Source organism: Rhinolophus hipposideros, assembly GCF_964194185.1.
Source record: "Rhinolophus hipposideros genome assembly, chromosome: 6".
NCBI lineage: Eukaryota > Metazoa > Chordata > Mammalia > Chiroptera > Rhinolophidae > Rhinolophus > Rhinolophus hipposideros.
Genome location: NC_138052.1, coordinates 66,202,260 through 66,215,518, shown reverse-complemented (window position 1 = coordinate 66,215,518; position 13,259 = coordinate 66,202,260).

Genomic DNA, 13,259 nt, shown 5'->3' with positions numbered 1-13,259 from the left:
TGCTAGATGTGCTCAGAGTGGGCTTTGAGAACAAGATGGAAGGCTTAGATTTCAGGTGACAATCAGTGGTCCTCGCAGCAGGTGTACGACTACGACTCTATAATGGTAGGAGCTTATTAGGGTTTGGTATGCAGAAGCTGAGTGAATACAATCAGTACTCTAAGAGTCTCTCAGATAAGGAGTGAAATTATTACCTAAGGCATTGTAAAAGTTAAACATAAGTGAATTATCTACAGAAGATACTTTCAAGTCATCAGTTCCAAACAGTGATTACAGTTCATAGATTAAAAAATCGTGTATTTGTATATAGAGAGATACCAGCTGTATATCATCTCCTTTGAATATGCTAGATGCTAAGATTTATGAGCACAGCTGCTAATAAGCCACCACATATGAATGGTTATATGGTGGATAGAATGCTGTGTAGATAATGTTTTTAGGCTAAAATCTTCCCATTGATTTATTTTTTTGCTTCCTTTTTATTATTAAATTGCTCAATAAACTTGCAAACGATTCTCAGGCATGTGCTTCTAAAATTGTTTAAGAGTTTTGAGGAAATTTGAAATTGCTCAGGTAGAAAGAGTCCATTTAGTTGTCTTTTAACTTCATTAAGGCAAAGAAAATCCAGTATCTTATAGCAAATGTCCATATTTTCAAAAACTTTCACTTCAGGCAACATTTATAGACACTCTTATTTCACCCCAAACCTACAACCTCAATAATACCATTTTTTAATTTTTTTGTCAAAATAACTTTTTTTTTTCTTTCTCTTCCCCACCCTTCTCTCCACCCCCCAAAGAACTTTTTTGAAGCAACTTTATGGACAGTGTTCTGGGGTCAGAGCTTTAAGGTGCTGGAATGAGGATACTTGGGCTTGAAAGCAAGTTGTTCGAATAGGTCCAGCCCGAATTATCACTGAGCCATATTCTCATGACCAGTTATTTTTCCCTTCCACTCAATAAGTACCATGCAAGTTGTTAAGAGAAGAGATAGAGCAGAAAGACTTGCATTAGTGAGAGTCCTTATTTACTGAGTCCAGGAGAGCCCAGTCCCTAATCTCCAGTGGACTGCTGCTCTAGCAGATGTATGGCCATATTTGCAGCATGGTGACCTGTGGTCCCACCCAGGCTGTAGACACACACATGTCTGTAACAATGTGAGGGAGAGTGGAAGTTTGACAAATAGTGATTCTTTTTTTTCTTTTTTTTTTAATCATCAAAATCAAGATAAGCCAAAAAGGCCCTCTGGAAACTTTATTACCTTAGACTTCTACCATGTTTTCTTGAAAATAAGACCTAGCTGGATAATCAGCTCTAATGTGTCTATTGGAGCAAAAATTAATATAAGATGCAGTCTTATTTTACTATAAGACTAGGTATAATATAATAAGATATGATATAATATAATATAATTAATATAATATAATATAATATAATATAATATAATATAATATAATATAATATAATATAATGTATATAAAATATTGGGTCCTGTATTAATTTTTGCTCCAAAAGACATGTTAGAGCTGACTGTCCAGCTAGGTCTTATTTTCGGGTAAACACGGTATTTCTGTGGTACAAACCAACCATGGTTGTCTATAAATGTAATTGCAATGAAAAACATTAAGGAGTCATAAACACTGTGAGAAAAGCCATAAAAATAGATTTAAATGTTTTTTTAGAAATTAAAAAAAAACAAGAAGAAAGAAGATCGCAGATCTAATTATACAAAGTCAATCTAATTTAATATCTTGTTTATAGTTGTGCATATTGGAAAAAAAGAAAAAAAATATAGAAGATTTGGTCAAGACAATAGAGGCATAGTGCTGGTCCAGAACTTTCACTAAACTGTATCATAACAGACAGTCTCAATGTCACTTTTTTTCTTCGTCAATATTATTCTTAACAAAGCTGAGTTAGGTAACATGTGTGCTCAGCACTTTCGGAGTATTTTACATGCAATATTTTATTTCACCTTCCCAGAAACCTCAAGGGGTAAATACTAATTATTCCCATTTTACAGATTACAGAAATGAAGCCCAGAGAAAAGCTAAATTTCAGTGAGGCAAATAAGGAAGAGAACATTTCTGTGCAGCATAACAGCTTGTGCTTTTATCCGTTAATATGATACAACCTCCCACTGAGCTTCTACGCTTCTCTAACTGGAAGTAACTCCCCCTTCTCTAAACTCTATGTAAATTTCTCTTATGCCTCTTAACACTTTCTGTCTTGCATTATAGAAATCTGCGTGCACATTTTATCTCCTTGACAGCAGGAATAATACCTCAATCATGTTTTTTAACTCCTCTACTGTCATTCACATGTCATTCATTAACACTTGTTGATGAGTGAAAAAAATAATGAAGAATTTCATTTCAAGAAAGTTTCTGATAAAAACTGTAGGAAGAAAGTTGCAGCCAAAGCAAAAGTCAATTCTTCAAAATGTCAAATACTAAAATAACACTGGCTGAGTTTATTGTTCATTTAAGGCATAGTTTCCTAGAAAGAAGATGATCAAAGTTGACCAAACCATCAATACAAACAATGTGGATATTTCAGTTTTGCATGCACAAGTAATAAATAACACTAATCCAAACTGCTTAGGTATTAGGTAATGGAAATTGTTTTATAGTGCAGTACAATGTTTAGATAGAATGGTTAACATTGTAGAAATTCTGAAATTATTGTTTAAATTTTCTCAGTGGTATGGAAGGAAATGTAAAAGTGATCAAAATGGAGATTGTGATTCCTAAAACCTGATTATTCTTGATATATGCCATTACCTTGGAAAACCCAGTCAAGGCATTTCTGCAAAGACAATAGGCAAGTGATAATTATTTATTTGCATTGTATCTTCTTACATACATAGATGCACATTATACAAAAAACTGTAAAAGCCAGAAAGCTGAAGAAAATTAAAATTGCCTATAAATTGTATGCATGTAAAAACTGGTGAAATTTGAATAACTTATGAAGTTTAATTAATACTTTGTGTCAGTGTTAATATCCTGGTTTTGAAAATGTACCATGGTTATGTAAGATGCTTCACTGGGAAAAGTGGGGTGAAGATACACAGGTATTCTGTACTGTTTTTACAGTTTCTTGTGAGTCATAAATTATTTCAACATCAAAAGGAAAAAAATATGTACAAACCCATTACCAAGAGATAATGGATAACATTTTTAAAATCTCCTTCCAATATTCAAAAAATATTTTCAACACCTCTTTCTCAGAAATTATAAGTTTGAATGAAGTCCCAGAATCTCATTTTAAATATATGTGTTTATTGATCTATCATCTATTATCTGTCTTCTATCATCTGTCTGTCTGTCTGTCTATCTATCTGCCTGTCTGTCTGTCTGTCTATCTATCTATCTATCTATCTATCTATCTGTCTGTCTGTCTGTCTGTCTGTCTGTCTGTCTGTCTGTCTGTCTGTCTGTCTGTCTATCTATCTATCTATCGTCTATCTATCATCTATCTATCATCTATCTAGCTATCTATCTTAGAATAAGTAAATTTATGATCTATGATGAGGAATGATCTATAAGAAAAGTAATGTTTAGATAATGAGTAGTTTATTTGATCACAATTATAAGACTCCCTATGAAATAAACTTAACTGTATTTTCATCAGATAGTTTTCTTAAGTCGACATTGAACTCCCTCCCACTTCAAAAGGGCCTGATGGGAAGCTACACCAATGCATGATGAACATCCTGGGAAAATAACAGGAGAGGGGGGATGGGGGCAGAGAGAGAGAGAGAGAGGGAGAGGGAGAGAGAGAGAGAGAGAGAGAGAGAGAGAGAGAGAGAGAGAGGAAGCACAAATTTCTTATTTGTGATGTTACGTTTTCTCATGTTTCATCAAGATGGTGTTATTTGTTCCTTCTATTTTCTAAGAGCATATTTGCAACTTTTTCAGTATAAATTTTTCCTGTATTCAAGTTACGTATATTTGGATTTGTGCACTAAAGTGCGAATTTCAAAATGGCATATCCAGGCCTTATTTATTTCTATCTCTGGACCACAGATGGTGGATACAGAAGGAGTTGATTGTGATTTGCTTACAGACAACTTCTTTCCTCCCTTTTTTTTTGTGTAAGAAAAACAATTCTGTGTAATGGACATAGAGAAAAATCTATCATCTAATTTTTTATAAAAATAATATCCTTTTCTGGATATCATCCAATTTTCTATCATCCAATTATAAAAATAATATCCTTTTCTGGACATTCTCAGGAAAAATATCCCTGGATGGGACCTGGGAGCTCTTGGTGAATATTTTTCTTCTTACCTGAACATATGTGTCCATTGTTTTTAATTAAGGCCTTCTGAGATCACTGCTCTATTCCCTGTAGGATAACTATCCTGCATAGAGACATACTGAGTAACATTCATTTATCTTGGAAGTGATATTCACTAGCTGTGGGGGAGGCTGTATTCTGGGTATTTAGTTTTCCAGGACCTGAAAAGAAATCCAGACTTTTAAAGTGGCACCAAATCAGGTTCTGCTGGATTTCAGATGTGAGATGGAAGATGGGGGTGGTAAACTGAAAATCAGAGGCCCTTTTCCTATTTCCTAATTGAGTCTAGGTCCCCCTGGTTGAATTTTTCCATAGCCTGGCTAAACCACAGCTGACATTTATATGTAATGGGTATTTCTAGCATAACTGAATTCACACAATGAAGATTCATACTCACTGCACATTTATTAAAATGAAATGACTTTATACATCCTGTTGCAGTGAAGCACTAAATAAATAGTCGGGAATCTTCCAATTGTCTACTGCCAACAGCAGGGCTGGAGGTGTGAAGACATTGTTGGCAGAAATAATTGCATTTCCTTTGTAAGCTCCATTGTTCTGCATTCTCTTGATAAACCTAAAAGCGTTACCTTCCTCTTGTTCATAGTGAGGGTTGTTTTGTGAATTTGATATTATATATTATCACTCTGTACTTTTTCTCTATGAGCTTGTACCTAAATTTTTGTTATCCAGCTGTTTTTGTCAATAGAACAAAGGAAGATTTGAGATTTTTATGTTAGTGATGGCATTCCATTATATAAAACACTGATGCTGACTATGAAATGGTTACGTAGATGTCCTTTGGAGCTCCTGTTTCTGTTACAGCACTCAAAATACTTTCCCCCCCAAAATAAAATAAAATAAAACAAGAGGATGAAAAGTAAGACTGCATGTTATTAGTCAATTTTATTTTTCTTCTAATGTAAGTTTATTTTATCTAAGTCTAAAGATAGTTCTATACGTTGATAAATTAATAGCTATTAACTTTTAAAAATACATAGTTTATCTGGAAGAAATTATGAAATATTATTCTAATGGAAAGGATGCATCTTTAAATATTCTTTTTCAAGAAATACAGTACTGAAATTATAAAAACAATATTTAATCACTGTTGTCTTGGTTGAAAAAGTAAGCGTTTTTATGAATAATAAGTAGGTACTTTTAGAAGTTACATAGGTAATAGAGTAAGAGGCAATTCTTTGGTTTTAGAAAAGCTTTCAGAAATATAGATGTGTTGGTTTATTTGTTCTACATGACACTTAACCACCAAATATTTGGGAATGTGTATATGATTAACTGAAATATTTTGTTTTCTTTCTACATAGCTTGCAAGTTGTACATACAAGTACATTTTTGCAATCCCTAAAACACAATTGCAGTGAATATGAATAGTATATAAAACTTTCATATATATTAGAGTATATAGATAACATTAAGGTAAAAATCAACTTCATATTGTTTTGAAAAATCTGTTTGTTTCTTACGATTAATAAAAAATTAACATGTTATAATATTTTTGTAAATCCTTTCATAAATTTAAAATATCAAACAAGATAACCTTAGTCAATGACTTAGGTACGCCTTTCAGTTTATCATTTGTTTTCTTACATTTCATAAGAACTATTTTTCCAGCAAGAGAAAAACAACAATCTCCTAATGATAAAGACAATGGACTCTCTGCTTATCCACCAGGGATGGTACAGAGAAGAGGAACCTGTGGCAGAAAGGGGATTGATGCTGCTCCCATCAGTTGCTTCCAATTAAAAAAAAAAAAAAAAAAAGTAACCAGACATTTATCTGAAATCTCTTGATTTTTAAATGCTGAAAATTTGATATTTAAAAATACACTATGTAGACCAAACAGAACACTTTTATAGGCTGGATTCAATCTGTGCTGCATTTTGTGAAATGTGATTTATAGAATGTAATGCCTCGGGTTACATGGTCATACCCTTGGCATTTATAATGTTCCCTTCTCACCTGAGCAAGAAAACAAACTGTGTTGTTGTAATTATGATTATTTCTTCACACTCGTATTATGTAAAGGTTTGCAGTGTTTTCTTAAAGCTGTACCGAAAGCGTAAGGAGTAGTATCATAATTTTGCTTTTTAAGCCAAGTTCTGAGTTTCCCTACTTGGGTTACGTCCCTCCAGTACCAGTGGCTTACAAAATTCTGATTTTCAACTGCTTTTCTCAGTTTCCTGTCATTTCCTATGTTTGAAGCATTTTGGATGATTGGCTCCAATGTATCTTTAACTAAAAGCACTTATAATATTCAGGTCATAAATTAGACTTGCAGTTTCTAAATGAATTTTGACTCAGGCATTTAACCTACCTGTGAATTTTATAACGCTTTCCCATTAAAAAGGGAAAAACATAAACTGTTGAAAGATGATTGCTAGTTAGTTATTCAGCCACACATGGTAGTACACTTAAAGATTTTATTTTCCTCAGAAACTACTACTACTTACAAAGCTCATCCATCATATATGTAATGAGAGCTGTCAGGAATATTTAGTGAGAAATAGCTGCTTGATATGCTAATAGCAGCCCCTCAGTGAATTCATTTTGTTCTGCTTCTTGACATTAATGGTTTTCATAATCTAATGAATGATGTCTGCAATAGAAGCAAGGCCACAGGGAAAGATCATATAAAGTTAAAGTAGGGAAAATCTTTATCAGTGTTTGCATCCACTTAGTAGAATGCATTTAATATATATATTCATGTTTACCTTGACTTTAACTGATTTCCACTTGAAGATATCTTTTGGAATTAGGGAATTTCGTTTACTTACTGCCAGTTTGCCTTCCCTGATAGTGTGGTTGCTTTGGCTTCTCAGTTGGTCTGGTTAATAAAAATGCCAATGAGGAGTGATTTCTTATATCCTCAGAAGTGGATGAGAATTTTGAGTCCTTAAGATGCTACTGATTTACAAGCAAAAAGCATGGAAGTGCTGATGCAATCAATAATAATTTGGTTAAATCAGGGATGCCATTCTGAGCTCTCTGTTCTCTAGAGCTATGTGTGTGATTAATTTATATGAACTTCCTTTGCAGCATGGCTTTAAAAATAGGATTGATGCACATTTGTCAGGGGCAGTTAAGTACGGTGCCGCCTGAGAGTGAAGCTGTGAATGACCTCTCAAGGTCCCTCCCAGTCTTGAAATTTTATGAATCTGTAGCAATCAAAATGGAGTCACCCAAATCAGTACTTATGGAACAGCATTGTTTGTGCGTATAAGGTTATAGTTACATACAGAACTTAAATCAAGGGAGTTCTTAACTTTCCTCATCAGGTTTTAAATGCATTTTAAAACAAGATGTTTAAAATAAACACTCTAATTCCTTTAAATGTAAGTATTAAATTTTAATTTACTCTAATGACAACAAATTATACGTCCTTAGCTAATGAAGCATTGACATACTTGAAGTACATTTTTTTGCTAGATCTATTATCTTCTATGAACTGTGTTATTGTGAAAAAAAGCACACACTTTTTAAAAAGGGGTCTTAATTCTGTGGCTGGAAAGATAAAGCGACTTTTTTTTCAAGTAGAGAAAAACAAATTTCTATCCAAATAGCTCAGTTTTTAAAAAATAAACAAATAAAAATATATATCTAAGTTTTTAATAAAGTGAATGAACAGAATTCATATGTACCCATGGGCTCATTAATTTACTAATTTGTCATACTTTTTGTGGACAATCACTCTTTTTCTCTTTCAATCTTATAACAGATTTTGAATTTCTATACAGCAGTTTTCAAATTGGGAAGTAAGTAGTAACTGGTTTCATATTCATCTGATTTTATAGACTGGTTGCATTGTGTGGGGTGATGTTTTACCTGATCAACTATGTTGTGAACACCTGATTAGTCTCAATTACCTCTGAAAACCTATAGGTCAGATTGTTTTGGTTAAAGCTAGACTTGCCAGTTGAATAATTTTCTCCAAGGCACTTACATTCTCTGTACTGCAGTTTCCTCAAGTGTGAAGTAGAGATTATAATGGAACCTTTATCAAAGGATTGCTGTGAGATTTAAAAGATAAAAGTACTTAGAACAGAGCCTTACGTATTAGTTCTTGATGTATACTGGCTATTTTTATTTGTTTCATAAAATAAGGCAAATAGCTCTAGAAATGGGCTACTGAGTGCAAAGTTCCATATGCAGGAAAAAGGGCTGATTGTGAGCACATAATAATGTCATTTCAGTCTATAGAAGAGTGCATAAGTCTACGCACATTTACTCTTTTAGCTTACAAGTGAGTGAGCTATCATGGACTAGATCTAGTAAGGTTTTGGTCCTAAAATAATCTTCCCTTATCAATATCTGCAAACTCACTATTAGCAAACTACTCCTTCATTTTATGTGTGGAGGCTCAATTATCCAAACATTGTTTGTTGAAAAAATTATTCTTTTCCCATTGAATTGCCTGGGCTCTCTTGTCAGAAAGAAATGTAAAGATTTATTTTTAGAATCTCACTTCTATCATATTGGTCTATGTTTATCTTCATGACAGTAGCTGAGCCTTGATTATTGTTTTGTAGTAAGTTTTGAAATTAAGAAGTGCAAGTCATAAATATTTGTTGTTTTTCAAGATTGTTTTGGCTATTTTGGGTCCTTTTTGTTTTCATATGAATGTTAAGATCAGCATGACAATTTCTGCAAGTACTCGTATGTGAACTCCAGTTTTCATGGGAGTTGGGTTGAATCTTAATATTAATTCTTCCAATCCATGAACATGGGGTGTCTTTCCATTGTTTTCAGGTATTCTTTAATTTTTTTCAACAATGTCTTATAGTTTTCAGTACACAAGTCTTGCACCCTTTTTGTTAAATTTATTCCTAACTACTTTCTTAACACGTATATTATTGTAAATGGGATTTTAAAATTAATTTTATTTTTAGATTGTTTATTACTAGTGTATTAGATGAACAATTGATTTTTATATATTGACCTTATATCCTATAACCTTGTTGAAATCTTTTAATAGTTCTGATTTTCTTTTGTATGTGAATTCCTTAGGATTTTCTATATATAAGGTGTAGAGATAGTTTTACTTTTTCTTTCCAATTTGAATGTATTTTTTGTTTCTTTATTATTTTTGTAAAAATGTAAATATCACCAAAACTTATGTCAGACATAACACATTCAGCTACTAATACTGAATGAAATTGATTTTTATCAATTTTTTCTTTCTAAGTTATACGATGGGTGGAGGTAAAAGTTATCTCCAAATTACATGATAGAGAAGAGTCAGTAAAAGAAGCAGCAAGGTTAGAGGTGAATTACCTAGCTTAACTTCACCTTTTCATCGGGAATACACTCAGGCCCTTGATTATGTGGTTTCAGTTTTTGTCTTTAGAGAACTTGAGAAGTATGGCAGAACTCAGTGAGTCATGTTTTATTAGGTTGGTGAAAAAGTAATTGCGGTTTAAAAGGTTAAAAATAATTGCAAAAACTGCAATTACCTTTCCACCAACCTAACATGAAAGGTTCCTAAGAGAGAGATTTATGACTGGGTTTGAGTACTAATTTGTAGACCTTATCCATTCTATCAACAGACTTAATTGTTTCCATTTTCAATAAGAAATGCCAGCTTATGTAAGACAATTAAATCTATTTTTCAAATCATAATTTTGAGTCATTACATCAACTCTATGAAATATAAATCTATCACATCTACTACATTCACTTCTTCCATGAATTATGTATTTCAATTGAGAAAGTAATTAAGTTTGTTTGACATGATTTACTTTTTTACAAATCCATTGGACTCACTGTTCATGTTTTCATTATATTTCACTCATTTGTAGTTATTTTGGTTAGTGGTTTATGAACAATGACATAAGAGATTGAAACTTGGCTGATAAGCAGCCTAAGAGTTCTCAGATAAAGTTAACAATGAGCTTCTTCTAGCTCACTGTAGTTTTCTTAATTAATTTTTTAAAGTAATAGATCATATATCAATTTCTGACAGTACTTGATTTTTCTTAAAGACCAAGTGGAAAATATTTAAAATTTATAATTACATAAATATTACTTATTTCTGGCTATATGCATATCCATCATTATCAGTATGCTTAGATTTCTAAATCATTAAATAGAAAATACATATTGGGTTTGTAAAGGATTATGTCTCACTCATGTATCATTAAAGTCTCTTTCATATTCTAATATGGCAAAACAAAATCAAATTATTAAGATGAATTATTGAGTGACTATTATATGCCAGCAATTATGAGGCCTACAAAGGTGTGTAGGATTTAATTTCTGCCTTTGAAGAGGTTAAATTATCAATTTAATCATATTTTAATTAATGGTCTATATTATAATGTCTTGAGAATCACCATTTATTTTTTATTATAGTATAGTAGTAATTCAATCAATTTTACCGCTTAATATATTATTTTGTCCTTAACCTTTTCAACATGAAATATTTCAAATATATACGAAAATAGACTAAATGATATAATGAACTTCCATATATCTATTACTCAGCTTCAGTAATTATCATCTCATGGCTTGTATTTTCTCATTTATACTCCCCCTCACTTTCCCTTACATATTGTTGTAAAGAAGTTTCCATGCTTCATGTTAACTTATTAATAAATATTTCAATATTTGCTTCTTAAAATAAGGATAGCTTTTAAAAGAGTCACAATACCATTATCAAACTTTAAAAATAATTTTTTGATATTGTCAAATATCTAGTCAATGATAAAATTTCCAAGTGTCTCATAAATGTCATACATTTTTTAGTAGTTTGTTTGCCTAAGGATCAAAATAAATCCCACATATTGTGATTGGTTTGTATGTTGCTTGTCTCTTTTAATTTATAGTCTTCCATTCCATCTCTTTTTTTTCTTACAATTTGTTGAAATAACTAGGTCATATGATTTACAGTGTCTCATGATTGTGTCCCTTATCTGATTTATGATATGATCTGTATGTTTTAATATACGATTAGTATGTTTTAGTCTGTATTTATTCAGTATCAGTAGTTGGATTTAGTGAACTTAAAAGATTCAGGAAAATGTTTTATTTTGTCAAGTCTACTTCATGCATAGTGGCATGTTCTTCCCTTAGGAGGCACATAATATCTACATAGCTTTCTTTTCATGATAGTTATCACTGTTGACATACAGTGCCTATCTATTAATTTGTTATAAGTTGTTTTACATGTTGCATATACATACAAGGTCTGCCAATCAAGTTCATGAACTTGCCACCATGAGCTTACATTGGCAGCACTGTACAAACAACTCAGTAAGGTTTCATAACCTTGGTATGTCAGTGTCTCACAACTGCGTTCATGTCAATGTGTGGTGGTATTTTGCTGTGTGGCGTTCATTATTGTTGTTGAGTGTTTTTGTGTGCCATTGCAAGAATGTCTGAACTTGAATTAGAGCAACAGACAAACATTAAATTTCTTGTTAAACTTGGCAAGAGTGGAAGTGAAATCAGGGACGTGTTAATCCAAGTTTATGGGGATAACGCCATGAAGAAAACGACAGTGTACAAATGGAGTAAATGTTTTTCTGAGGGGAGAGAACACGTCACTGATGAACAGAAGTCATTGCAGCCAGTAATGAGCAGAACTGATGAAACCATTGCAAAAATTCATTGAATTGTGCATAAAAATCATCTGCTGACTGCGAGAAGCATAGCAGACAAAGTAAACATTGGTAGAGAAACAATTAGGAAAATCTTAACTGAATCTTGGCATGAGAAAGGTGTGTGCAAAAATGGTCCCAAAGGAGCTCACCCATTAACAGAAGCAAAGGAGAGTTGAAGTTTGCCAAGACCATTTGGAGAGGCAAAATGATGTTTTGGGTCATGTTATCACTGGTGATGAAACATGGGTGTAAATATAGGACCCTGAAACAAAGCATCAAAGTGCACAATGGAAGTCAGCCAATTCTCCTTGACCAAAAAATTTTCTGTCAGTCCAAATCGAGAGTCAAAACAATGTTGCTAACCTTTTTTGTTATCGGAGGGATTATTCATTATGAATTTGTACCAACTAGACAAACACTTAACCAACTTTACTATTTGGAAGTGCTGAAAAGGCTACGTGAAAAAGTTAGACAAACTGAACTTTTTGCCAACAATTCAGAGCTCTTGCTTCACAACAAAGCACCAACTCATATGGCACTGTCTGTAAGGGAGTTTTTAGCCAGTGAACAAATCACTGTATTGGCACACCCACCCTACTCACCTGATCTGGCCCCCAATGACTTCTTTCTTTACCCAAAGATAAATGAAATATTGAAAGGAAAATATTTTGATGGCATTCAAGAAGACATCAAGGGTAATACGACGACAGCTCTGATGTGCATTCCAGAAAAATAGTTCCAAAGTTGCTTTGAAGGGTGGACTAGGTGCTGGTGTCAGTGCATAGCTTCCCAAAAGGAGTACTTCAAAGATGACAGATGTAATATTCAGCATTGAGGTATGTAGCACTTTTTCTTGAACTTAATTTTCAGAACTTGTATATATACATATATATTGCAATATAATATGTATTAATTTAAAAACACACTTTATATTGAGAGGCAGGAGAGAGAGAGAGAGAGAGAGAGAGAGAGAGAGAGGATATATATATATATATATATATATATATATATATATATTATCATTTATCAACTTATGTTGTATATAAAGCATGGGCACTATAAACAATAACCCCATTTTGCATGAAGACATATTGTGGCTTTTCCACCCATAGGGCCAGACATGCTATTCTCCTTGTTTGCTTTCTGCACACAAGCACTTGAGGAATCAATTTTTTCTATGCCATTATGGGTACTAACTTCTCCTATGCTTACTCCTACTCCCAATATTTTGTTCTAAAACCTACATAAGCTTCTAGCTCTCAGTTGCCTCTCACTACTCTGGCTTTGAATTACCTTTTCGTTAATCAGAAATATCATATTTCTCCTTTTTGAGCTG